Source organism: Diplotaxodon limnothrissa, linkage group LG18 (genome assembly GCF_057381915.1).
Source record: "Diplotaxodon limnothrissa isolate DT_005_m linkage group LG18, D_limnothrissa_male_GT1.1, whole genome shotgun sequence".
NCBI classification, from domain to species: Eukaryota; Metazoa; Chordata; class Actinopteri; order Cichliformes; family Cichlidae; genus Diplotaxodon; species Diplotaxodon limnothrissa.
The window spans coordinates 28,599,398-28,609,756 of NC_140613.1; positions in this window are offsets into that span (position 1 = coordinate 28,599,398).

Consider the following 10,359-nt stretch of genomic DNA (forward strand, 5'->3'; position numbering starts at 1 on the left):
GCTGCTCCTCTGCATGCCTTGGGTGCAGTGAGTGGTTATTTGAAATATTGTTGACTTCAGCTAGAAGCAGTTTGGCCGTTCTTCGTTCTCCTCTGACCTGTGGCATCAACAAGGTATTTTCTCCCAGAGAACCGCTGCTCACTAGATATTTTCACTTTTTTGGACCATTCTCTGTAAACTCCAGAGATAGTGCAGGAAAATCCCAGCACATCAGCAGTTTTTAAATTACTTAGACTAGCCTGCCTAGCGCCAACAACCATGCTATGTTGAAATTCTGACGCTCGATTTGAGCTTCAGCTGTGTCGATCACGTCTACGTGCCTGAATACTCTGAATTTCTGTAAGGCGATTGGCCGATTAGACATTTATATGAATGAGCAGTTGAACAAGTGTACCTAACAAATTGGCGGGTTATCTATAGATATATTACTGACAACATATGACCTAGGTCACTGGAAACATGCTGAATCCTTTTTGTGTGTGCCATTTTGTTTACAGCTTTAGGTCCATAAACGTGGTTAGCGGGGAGCATGTTTCTATCTGCCCTTTGCCCTGACTTGTCCTGTATGGAGGAAACACCTCTAGCCTCTTGTGGTTTTTTACTATGTTTGTACTGATCCACCCTGTCTGTGTGTGACCTTGGCACTGGACCAGCAGAAGGCAGGCAGCATGCGGTGCCACTGTAGAAAGTCATCTCTGTCTGGCACAAAGATTGCGGGTTGTCAACAGGTATTTTCAGAATAGCTGCTATTATCTGTACCAGCTTTCAGAATATTGTCACAAAGCTTTACGCTCAGGAAAAGATGGTGACACTCTGGGAAGGCATGACAAAATTAAGAAAATAGATTTTTTTCTTCTTATTTTTGCCTAAATTAGACTGAATGCTATGAAAAGGACCAGCTGGCGATATTGAAGGATGCCAGAACTATGATTTTCACACTGTCAGAAAATAACCCCTGTGCCCACATTATGCCATCTGTCAGGTGGCCATATATGATTTCACTTCCAGACACCAGATCGCATCTGAACGCAGTCCTGAGGGGAGATCACCACAGACACCTCCTGTACGAGACGTTATTTCCTATGCTTTGACGCTCGGACTTAGTAATTGGATCTTCAAAAGAAAAAACACCCGCTGTAAGAGTGCACGCCTTTAGTGATTGAGTATCTCGCAGCCATTGTTTATTCCTGTTGATGCTTCACCCTGATGGAAAAAACAAATGAGAAGTCTATTTGGCTTGGGTAATGACTCCCGGCTGGCTTCCTCTTGTCCACCCCGAAGGCTCTCCGGGTGTCATATAATCAGTACACCCAAGTCCTTAAATGCATGCCAATTCTGACAAACAACAAAGCTGGCATGAAGATAATTGTGTTTGTGGGCTCTGCGCATCCCTTTCCCTCGCTGGCCCAAGAGGCAGCCGCTGCCTCGCCTCGTTTGAGAGGTGCTGTTTTTCATCCCTTGCAATGACAGCCGCACTCTTGTCATTCCCGCCGCATGCTTGCCATGGCTGCCTCGCTCTCCTCGAGATGGTTCTTTTTTTTCCTCCTTCTTCTTCTTCGCCCCCCAACCCTCCAACCCCTCTTCTTCTTTTTTTTTCTCTAGCAATGTTTTTGGCAATTTCTTTTCTTCTTCTTCTGTTTTTTTCTTGACTCGATTAATTCAGTGACATGAATGAAAGCAGCCCGGCAAAGTAAACAGTGGAGCTCTTGAGTTCTGTCCAATCTGTGTCAGTACTTGTTCGCTTCCCAGCAGGCACTTAGGAGCTTCTGCCAACACCGCTATTGCCGCTCTTGATGATGATGACGACGAGCGTGATGGTGAAGATGAGGAGGATTATAGCCCCCTACCATTAGTGCAGACTGTGCCTCGAGAGGCCCGAAGCAGTTGGCTGTTTATCCCTCGTCATGACACCTGACTGTATAAATGGGACCTGTCTGTTTGTTTTATCGTCAACAGCACCAGGCCTCGCCTTCCAGGCAAAGAGAGACAGGGTCAGGGAGACTACAGCTAAAGACTTGGCATTAAGAGCAATGGTGGCTGCCACGGTCACTCCACTTACTCCCATGTGGCTTCTGGCTTTTTTTCTCTCTCTCTCTTTTTTTTTATTATTGCACTACGTCCTTTAATACATGGTGACTATACGTCCCTCAGGGCAAGAGAAGTGAATTGCGGATTCTGCTGTTTCACAGTATCAGTGGGGGTTTTTTTCTTAGCTTCTTGCTATTTCAGTGGTGCTTCAGTTCTTACATTTGTTAAGGTGACGCACCATTACTGCTGCTGTGTTTTCCTATTGACTGACCTTGTAAAGTGGTTGAAATGCTATAATTTGCTCCTGTAATCTTTACTTGCTGAGAGTTTGAATTGTGGCTCTTCCATGTATAAATCATTAACAAGTACAGTGTCCAAATCCATCCATCCATCCACTTTTTTTCTACCACTGATCCAATTGAGGATTGCGTCTGATTCACACTCACATTCATACCTACGGGCAAGTTAGAATCGCCAACCAGCCTAACCTCACTATCTGCATGTCTTTGGAGCAGAGTACCTGCAGAGAAGCGATGCAGACATAGGCGAAGCATGCAAACTCCACACAGAAAGATGGTAGAGACAACATTGCGGCACCATGCTGCTTATAGTAAGTTGTATGAAATGCAGCTTTGGGTTGCACATTCTTTTTTCACTCTGGAAAACGTTTCTGCTTTACAATTCTGATGGAGAACAAAACTACAGTGTGTGTGTTTTATGGGTTTGAAGTGTCATTCAGAGCTGCAGGCTTTTTGACAGAATAGCCAGCCCCAGCGGAAGACCCATCTCAAGAGGAACAACTTTGCCAGGCTTGAAGCCCCTGCCTTCCCTTCTTATTCTCCTCTCATTCTTCTCCACCTCTTCATCCATCCATCCTCTTTTTTCTGTTCTACATTTTGACTTAATCCTCCCCGCAGTGCCTTCAGCCTGTCGCCACTTCCCCTCCGGCCTGATCCTGCTCTGATCGATGCCACCTTGCTCCCTACTAGAAACCCAATGGGGAAATGGAAGCATTAATTACCCACCCCAGAGCTCGTTACCCTGGCTCAGCCCTTTCAGCTTCCTGGCTCTTCACCGACTTTGCAATTGTAATTCAGCTGGGGGCCCAGGACGTGAGGGTAATAACAGAGGGTACCCGTCCAAACGGACGATCGCCCACTGATAAATGATCTGCTGGGCCGGACGTGATGGAACTGATGCGAAGGGCCCCGGGAGTGACTCTGAAAGTGATTGACACACAGCTCTGGCACGGGGATTTTTGTGTGAGAGAAATAATTTATGGCTTTCTCTTCCGGAGCTGAGACGAATGCCAGAAATGAGTAATGACCTCTTGGAAGTTCAGCTTCTCTGATCGCAAACAATAGCCCAGGTTGTCAGTGTGGTGGAAATGACAGAATTGATGGCGTTATGAGAATGAGAAGCTAATGGACTAAATCATGGAAATGGCAGTTTAATTAAATATCAGGGCCCAACTATGAACAACATATTACCATTAGAGACGTCCTCACCGATAAATATTGCCCCTAGATGTGGTAAAATGAAAATGAAGGTAAATTGCCCTTTCTTTGGCTAACTGCTTCTGTTTTCTTAATCTTCTCTTCTTGTTACCCTTTTGTGTGACGGCTTGAGTACCTAACTGTTGAAGCACCCAGCAGTTGGCCTCCTCTGTGCTACTCAGCGTCTGATGTTTTCATGTAAGCGCCATGGCGAAAACACACACACACACACACACACACACACACACACACACACACACACACACACACACACACACACACACACACACACACAAACAATAATGTTTATTTGCTTAGCTACCGTCTCTCCTCAAGCATCCCCAGCTCTTTGCCATAGCCCTAAATCCATTTACAGCCTATGCCTCTATCAGCAACTTTTCCCCTTATCCTCCCATGCTATATTCTGTCTTCCTCCCTCTCCCTTTTCTCCCTTTTTTCCACCCCACTGCTTTCACCATTAACCCTCTCCTCCTTCTTTCTACTTTCCCCATGTGCCCTCCTTCTCTCTCCTTCTCCCTCTCCTCCCCTTGCCCTTCTTTTCCCCCTTACTTTCTTTCTTTCTTTCTTTCTTTCTTTCTTTCTTTCTTTCTTTCTTTCTTTCTTTTTCTCTGTTAAAGACCGATCTAGTCTCATTACACTGATGGCCCTGATGATTCACTTGAATGGTGCACTCTCTCCCCGGTGCCTCTCCAATGGTTCCTCTGCAGCCTCCGCATGCAGCGGCACTCAGCAGTAACAGCAGTCTCTCTTGCTCTTTCTCCCCGGCCACAATGACAGCGTGGCACCTGCTACTCAGCCGCATGATCTCTTGATATTATCATATAGGTCACAGAGACATTTACACACTGAAGTATTTCTTATTTAACAAGTACTCTCCCACATGTAAATGTTGTGGATGGAAGAAGAAGATAGAGCAAACACCCGGAGATGATGGGAGGAACAGGGAGGGGGTGGGAATCAGATGTGTGAAAGAGTGTGTGCAGCTAGACAAAGTGTATATTTAGCCTGCTTGTGTCTTTTACACCGAACCAGAGTTCAGGTGTGACACTTCCCTTTGATCTTGGGACTATGACTGTGAGCGCCGCACGCAGACTTAACCACAACCACCTTCCATTATTCATCTCTAATGGAGCATTTTTCACACATTGGGAATTACCTGCAGTGCAGAATCTGGTTTGCCTTCAGTCTCGCTCTCACTGGCACCACTGCATTTTGCTGAGAGGAAAATGGTGCAAGCTAAGGCTTTGTCCCATTTCTTCCTTGCACCTTCGCTCTTGAGGTTTCCCTACCTGACTGCACAGTCATGTGAATGTAATGTTACTCCATGAATGGTCGTAGTTGTAGCTTGACCATAAACTTGCCAAGATTGTTTAGCATAGTTTCACAGCTCAGATCACAATATTCTCATGTCGAGCTGCACTGTATTGCCAAATGTATTCCTATGAACTATATGAACTTGAGTGACATCCCATTCTTAATCCATAGGGTTTAATATGATGTCGGAAAGGAGCATGTTTATGGGAATTTTTGACCATTCTAGAAGTGTATTTGTGAGGTCAGACATGCTAATGTTGGACGAGAAGGCCTGGCTCCACTCGATTTCTGGTCTGGACTCTGTGCAGGCCAGTCAAGTTCTTCCACACCAAACTCTCTCATGCATGACTTTATGGACCTTCCTTTGCACACAGGATGGGGCCATCCCCAAACTGTTCCCACAAAGTTGGAAACACAAAATTGTCCGAAATATCTTGGTATGCTGAAGCATTAAGAGTCCCTTTCACACCAACTCTGCCTTCAGTAACATCACCTTTAACATCACGTTCATCAAACTTGACACTCTTCCCCATGAAACTGCAAAAGGTTTCACGCAAACACAACAAACTTCCCGGTTTCTGTAAACTCGTGTAATACAAACTGGTTCAATTAACATGGAGAATATTTGTAGGATTATAATTGGTTTTAAAAGCCCAAACAAAAGAACATGCTTCTTTATCAGAACAAATGTAACAGATTTCAGAGGGGAGCAAATGTTTTCATAAACTGATCAGGAAAACATTTGCACCATTATTATTTTGTAAATGACTCAACTTAATTACTTTCTGGCTGTTTTCCTGTGCATGACCTCTGTAAATGTAACTCCAGAGAGATGTACATTTTCCAACATTCTCAGCAACGGCAGCTTCCAAACCGTGCACCTCCATGGAGAGTTTGATTTCAATCCAAACTATTAAAGAATTAGGAAGTAAAACAACCACCAAATCTGTTGCGCTGACAAGAACGTAGCTTTCTCTTTTGGGAGGGGCTGTGGCCGAGGATCACACATCCATCATTTTTACACTTTGCTCTACTATTGCGTTTTGAGGCGGTGCAGCTAAAACCTCATACCTCACCTAAGCAACCGACTCAACCTTTTCGGGGAAGGTCTTGGTTATTTCAACAAGCTCTTTACCAAGTCAGATTTTACATACTTCACAAGCCCAAAAGAGACTGGATGCTAAACTGGCCTATCTGAAGTCCAGACCTCTCACCCTCTGAGAACATTTGGAGCATTATAAAACAAAACACATAACAAAAATCCTGCAAGAGAAGTCCTGGGAAGTTAAGATGCTGAGTTCAGGTACTGTAAACAAGAATGGCAGAGGTTGGTTTGTTATTTTGCTTTTGAAACACCAGCACTGGGCCTCCTCGGTTCCCAAATGTTTGCAGAGTGTGGGTGAAAAGAAGAGTTGATGCAATACAGTTGTAAGCATTGCACCTGCCCAGTGTTTTAGAACTGTGCTGCTGGCATTCAAAATTAGCATATATTTAAAAAATAACCTGAGTAAATACAATTTCTTCACTTATACTAATAAATATAGGGTTTAGCTGATTTATAAATGACATTTCATATTTTCTTTTTAGGAAACAGAGTTGTGTGTGTGAACTACCCAGAGAGTCAACTATTTATCAGGGTCATGTTCCCTCTAGTACACCTGATCTGACGGCCAACTGAGTAAAACCACACAATGGACTGCAAAAAAAACCCCAGCGAGCATTGTTTGGACATGACAGCCGTAGCAGCACTTGAAGCAAGCCTTTTCACAGTGTGATATGAAGAGTGCATTGGCACAGCGTAAAAAAAAAATTCTCATGATATCTTGTTAGAACAGGGGAAGTTTTTTCTATCTTAATGAATTCAAGATTCTTATTGCTCTATCCCACAGTTATTGAAGAGAATGGGGAAACTACGCTACTGGCTCAAAGTTGGGCGGATGAACAAAGGTTGAGAGAACAGACTGTCCCATAAGAAATAAAGCAGCCATCTGAATGGTAGCTCTGCTGGACAGAAAAATGTCCGTGCAGTGAGGTTTTAGATAAGACACTATTTCACGTACTACACTCTCACAGTGACAGCCTGTGCACATTGCTTATTAAAAGCCCCATTTCATAGTGTGCTTTAATTCTTCAAATGATGGCTTTATTACATAATCAGCCACTCCTTTGTCTCTCCTGTGGCAACATTGCTCGTACTTCTTTCTCATTAAAGGCTACAAAATGTGCAATATGGCACGCGACGAGGCCGGCTCCACACTGCTGTTTAAAGAACAGGTGCATGTAAATAAGGGACAACATGTAAGCCGGGTTTAGGTGAGAGACGCTAATCATAAAAATGCAATCAGGCCTAGATTGATTAATGTAATTATCTGCAGCTGTTTTCTTCAAAAATAACAGCTCTGTGAAAATGGGACTTTGAGAAATCAATGTAAGCACTGTTCAGCCTTCACTCGCTGCATAATTTGGCCCTTTTTCTTTTGCTTTATATGCCACTACTATCTGACTAAACATTGTCTGTGCTGTTGACAACTTAAATGTTTATACTCCAGACCAAGGTGACTTTAAAAGAGACTTGCAAGGAGATAACACACAGAGATATGTTCAATAGCGGGAGAGGCCAACAATACGCCGTGGAGAGCCAAGACTGTGGATTTTCATTCCAAAGCATCGCTTCAGCGGGTGACAGTGCTGATGAGTTCTTCCCTTCTACCTGACAGACTGCTAATTAGTGGATGTCTGGATGGAAAGCAGGCAGCCGGCTATCCCTGTTCTACACTATCCTGCTTTTACAGTTATAATGGAAAACCAACAGTCTGTAGCTTCACTACTGACAGTTAGCTAAAGGAGAAAGCAACTTTAACAGTTTGTTTAGCGTGAATCTCTCAGAGGTCTCTGCATGATCTCTGACTTGTTTTCTGCTTCTTCGCCAGCTGTGAGCAGATTCTTTTGTGTCCCTCTGCAGCACGCTGAAAAGAAAAATCAACCAAATTTAATTTATGCAAACAGATAACTGTCGTTATACATAATTTATTCTTTCAGTGCGAAAGCAGTGCAAACTCAGTGCTTTGTTAGAACAGAATTGGCACAAAACACATGGCACATACGTATTTACACAAAAATCTGATGAATGTTAAGAAATAGTTTTACCCTCAGTGTGATTCATTGTTGTGCAAAAATGTTCAATGCCTAAGATATGTCAGTTTGATTCTCTAGCATGACAAATGTTCCTAAAGTTGGACAGCAAGACTAGGTGCTTGCTTTATGAACCTGTGGCACCTGAATTAAAAGGTTAAACGGTGAGGCCCAATGCTGTTGCTCATATAGAGAAATAGACTTTACTATGTTATCCCCAAAATGTAGAAATTTTGTCACAGCTGCAAACAACAACAACTATGAATACAAAAAAAGTTAAATTAAGTGATTCAACAGTATGGAAGCTTAGTTTTGCCAGTGGCAAAAAAAAGAGAAAGGAAATAAGAAAAATATTTTTTGGCATTATGTCAATTTCAATATCTGAAAATTTCAAATTTCTTAAGTTGAAAATTTGAGATAAATAACTCTGGATATTAAGTCAAAGTTTCTATATCTTTAAAACTCTATGAAGAGAAAAGTCAATAAACTGGAAAAGAACAAGTACCTCAAAAAGTATACATGCTTAAAGGGCAGTTTGAAGGGCAGCAACCTGTCTCCGAACAGTTGGGGATGGACTGGTCCAGACTGTAGTCACTCTCGCACAGATTGCCATCGTTTCCAAATAACTGCTGTCTAATTTAGAAATGTAGACAGATTGCTAACCAGCTGCAATCAATCAGTCAGTTTGCACCCATGTTCACCACTCATCTAGTCGCTAGGACACTAGACTCAACTGGTTGCCAACTCGTTGTATTCTGGTTACATTGCAATGTTTTCTATATTGCATGGTTTCTGAGGACTTATATCATTTTGCAGCTGTAACTGCGGCCTTGCAGCAACAATTTTTGAGTTTCTTTTTCAGTGCACAAGTGCATGCACAAATGAATTTCTATTTAATGTGAATTACTGCGTATATAATCATCATATTATCACCAACAAAATGTGCATATAGTTGCCAACTGAACCCAATTCTGTCACGGGGCCGAGTGGCCTGTACTGAACAGGACTCAGGTGCAGAAACCCAGAGCAGAGACAGCAGATGATGTAACAATTTATTAGGTTTAAGTGCAAAAAAGAAAACGTAGCAAAGACAAAAAAAACAATAAGACGTGGAGTTTGACGAGGCGTGGCCTGGGGAACGTGGCTAGGGCTAGGGAATGAGGCCTGAGATGCGGAGTGGAGCTGAGCAGGGAACAGTCACACTGAAGAGAGAAGATAGAGGAGTTAGGGAGGTAGTGGAGGCAGCTCTGAAGTGGCCAGTTACTTGCAGTAGGGGACATGGAGTGTTGAGAGGGGGGTGATGAGAATCCAGGGGAGGCTGAGTGGCGTGGAAAGGCTGGCCTGAGATCCGGGGCTTCAGATGGAGTGTGATGGCAGGAGGGCAGGCAGGTGAGGCACAGAGAGATTTTCAGAATGATTGCTTGGTATCCTGAGTCCGGAGGTGGAGCGTGAGCCAAGGTGAATACAGCAACTGCAGCACAAGAGAGTCGTGTTAACAAGATAGCTCACAGCAAGAACTTGAAGTATAAGGCCTGTTACCAACATGTGTTGATGACGAACTGGCAGTGAATGACCATCAACGTGTGGTTTAAATCCCTCTGGCTTGATTGCCTGCAATAGGCTCCAGGTGTGCAGGAGCTGGAGTTGGCCCTGCCCAGGGGCGGATCCCAGGTCAGTTCAGGAGCCTTATGGAAATTCCAGCCACCCACCGCAGACCATGACAAATTCGTCGCAAATTGATAGCAGACTACTGGCGTGCACCGAAGTTGCTTTGAAGATGGCAACTGAGTATGAGTTATTGCAGACCTAGTCCCCATCTTATTACCCCAAGGTAATAAAGGCATTCTTTTTAATTGCCAGCAGGGTCAGCTTCTCTGGTTGCAAACAAATTTCTTGCTATTTAGAAGTCTATGGAAAACTAATGGCTCTTGGTCATTTATTGGATCATTTATGGGATCAGTTGCTGGTTTCAGGAATTAGGAAAATGCAGGCCATTTACCATTTACACAACATTAAGCTCGTTTTGTGACTTACTGCCATTACTACAGTACTGCGGTCCTCACTGGGTTCAAAACACCAAGATGACAATGTCAAAAACTCTCTGATTCTGATTCTCACTACCCAGTGGGTGATGTGATGGCAGCCACCTCCATCTTTTATATACAGCTTATGGTATTACATGACTGCATGAGGATAGCGAATGATATTGGCTGATCCTGAGAGATGCAGCACAGGTAAAAGTAATAACATAATTAATATCTCTGTCCTATTTAGACACATCAGTATACCACGAGAGAGCCAACACGCACAACCGCAGAGCCCTGGAACACCCAAGTGGCATGCAGCTGTCATTAAAGTTAGCAGCGGT